Source organism: Pteropus vampyrus, unplaced genomic scaffold (genome assembly GCF_000151845.1).
Source record: "Pteropus vampyrus isolate Shadow unplaced genomic scaffold, Pvam_2.0 Scaffold75, whole genome shotgun sequence".
Lineage (NCBI taxonomy): Eukaryota > Metazoa > Chordata > Mammalia > Chiroptera > Pteropodidae > Pteropus > Pteropus vampyrus.
In genome coordinates, this window is record NW_011888856.1 from 3916922 (window position 1) to 3920124 (window position 3203).

Below are 3203 nucleotides of genomic sequence, written 5' to 3' on the forward strand. Positions count from 1 at the left end.
CTCTCTCTCTCTCTCTCTCTCTCTCTCTCTCTCATCTATCTATCCATCTATCATCTATCTATCTAATCACCGATCTCTCTCTCTCTCTCTCTCTCTCTCAATATTTAAAAATACTCAAGGAAATAAAACAGTTGTTACCTGTTAAGTTGGTTTTCTAAGTCATATTCATTCATCACTGTGCCAGGAGCTGGGAAATACTTTGCTCTGGGTCTTGCTCTCTTGAAGATTAACCCTAAACCATTTAATTTCAACCCAGTGACATCTTTAGCTACCTCTTCAGAAAGTCCCGCCATCATATTACTCCATGATATAAATATGATTGTGGACTTATGTGACTCCCTGCTCTGTTCTCCCATGAAGGCCTAGGATCACACAAACCCCTACATGGTCAACATCTCTAAGGGAAACCTTTTTAAAAAATCATCACAGAAAGTGAGTGTGAGAAGTGGAATAAACATGGACTTTGGAGTCCAACTTCTTTCTCCCTCAAATTTCAGCCTTGACAAGTCTCAGATTCCTCTTTGATAGAGTAAGAATAATGATACAGTTTTAAAGTACCTGGCACATGCTAGACACTCTGAATATGTCTTACTTTTCTAAGAACAAGAATGTACTTTGTAAATATCAGTTGGCTTTGCAAGTCTAATCAACAATTATTTATATTCCCAAATCTTTTCATTTGTTTGTTTTTGACAAGATGATTGGGGAAGTTTCTTTGCAACATATTTCAGGCAGCTTTTCTTTGAAAAGAATAAGGTGTCATGGCCAGACAAGCCCACTGCTAATTGTAATAAAGTGTCTAAAAATGTACCCATCATTTCCTCCAATCCTTTGCTTTGAAATTGTGAGAGTGTGAAGCTATTTCTGCTGTTTCCTTACGCTGGCAGCCCACACAGGGGCATTTGCTTTCCATTTAGAGCCAAACCCTCCGAGTGTGAACCTGTCTGATTAATTAGAAATTATCATAGCAAGATGTACTTCCTCCTTCCCTCCCTAAACACAACAGTGAATCTTTTTTATTCTCTCAATAACCAGTTCATATCCCCCAAGTGTAAGCATTTGGCCTTCATAGTCAGCTGACTTCAAGCCCAATCAGAGGCTGATATTTTGTCTGACTACATTCCTGGTTACTGGAGGGGCTTTGGGAAATGAATGGCCCAAACCAAACTTCTGAGAACCTCAAGCAACAGGGAGAATTGAAATACACGACCTTGATATTCACCAGGAAATAGTGCTCAGCTCAAAGGAACAGAAGCACCGGGGAATAAAGGTTGGATGAAACCTATTGAGTTATTTAGAGCAGACACCTACTTCCGGCTCTGCACACACACATTCTCTGTGTAAACTGTGGGTGGGACATCACCTTACAGAAAACAGCACTCACCCTCCAGGAATGCTATGAATTTTAAATGGAATAACAGACACACAGTGCCATGATAAACTCCACGCTTTCCAAGAATGGCATGCTATTTTTCCAATAGCCATCTTACCAAATGGTACAAAGATTTCACAGTTGTAATTCGCCAGTGTAGACCACAGCCAGAAGCATAGATTATTGTCAAAAGACCATTTGATTTTCTAGAAAAGAATAATGGGATCTTGGTTCTTTAAATTGGGTCTTTTAAGGCTCACTGTTTCCCTGCAGGCCGCATTATCTCCATAAGTAACCCAGTAGAGCTGGATGAGGTTGGGGACGCCGAGAAGGATAAGATGAGGGGACTCTGAGTTTGTGTCTGACTATGTGACACTATACAACTTTTCGTCACTGTCTCATTTAATACAACAGTCCACTGGGTTTTAAAAACTACACATCACAGAATAGAAAATTGATATTCATAGAGGTTGAGTGAATTGCCTAAGGTTACCCAGGTAGTAAATTTGAACTTAAACTCATGACTAATTCCTCAGGCCTATGAGCCATGACACACTGGCTCAGAAGAAAATGATCTGATCCACCTGCCTAAGCACCAGGGATGATAAAATTAGCAACTTGTGTGTGTGTGTGTGTGTGTGTGTGTGTGTTTGTGTATGTGCGTGCGCATGTGTGTTCCCAGCCTTTTCCATACCTTTTCTCTAATCCTTACCACAACCCTACAGGAAAAAAGATTTTAATTCTAGTTTTACAGGAGCAAGAAGTGCTTCCAAGAGGTGTTAATCGACTTTCCCAGTGTCACACAATGAAATGGGAGAGACAGGATTTGAAGCCAAGTCTGTCTGCTTCCAAGGTAATTGCATCTTTTGACTATATCACATGAAACAGAAAAGTCTCGAAAGTGACACGCACTCTACTCTGTTCCAAGACAAAGGATGTCCTTTGAAAACATTTCTTAGTGCTTAAACTCTGGCAGCTCCATGTCATAAGGAGAAGACCTGGCGGGGCAGAGGAGCTGGCTGGCAGAAAGGCTCTTGTCTATAAGCTCTCCATGGACTCTACCTTGTGCTACCTTGTGCTGTTTCTGCTTCGCCATTCTCTCTTGCTATTAACTTTTCATAGAATCCTTGCCCTGGGGAGCCTGTGAGCTCATGAGACCAGGAATGTTTTCTTTTACTTTTTTGAGAACCCTAAATTCCTGGCCAAATGCCTTGCATATAGAAAGTTCTTAGCGCACAAATTCCGATGATGATACAAAGAGGGCTGTGCCTGGAGGAAGACCAGCAGGCTGTCCTAGAGGGCTCATGAAACAGGGAGGGAGGATGTTGGGGTGGGGGGCATTTGGGGCAGCCCTCAGCATTGGTAGCATAGAACCCTGGCCTAGTCAACACACACAGTGCATGTGGCTTCATTTCTCTGAAGCTGAGTCACATTAACCACACTCATGAGACTCATATATTGATTGATCCAAAAAACTGTCTATTTATTGATTTAAATGAGAACTCTCAGTAAGATAGCCAAAGATCATCAGAAACTTAAGGAAAACCTCTAACATGAAAGAGAAGAAAGCAATATCAAAGACTTAAAAATTATCTTGGAGGAAACACAGACTTCTTAGGAAGAAGAAAACTTAAAAAAAAAATACTATCACTAATATTTTCAGAGAGAAAAGAAAAGACACTGCATTCATGAAGCAAGAACAAGCTGCTATGAAAGCAAGTGGACATTCAAAGAACAAGAAGAAACTCTTGTAAATTGAAAATATTAAAACCCAACAGAATGGTTGGACAGAAAAATAAAAGTACCACAAAAGGTAGAAAAACAACAACAA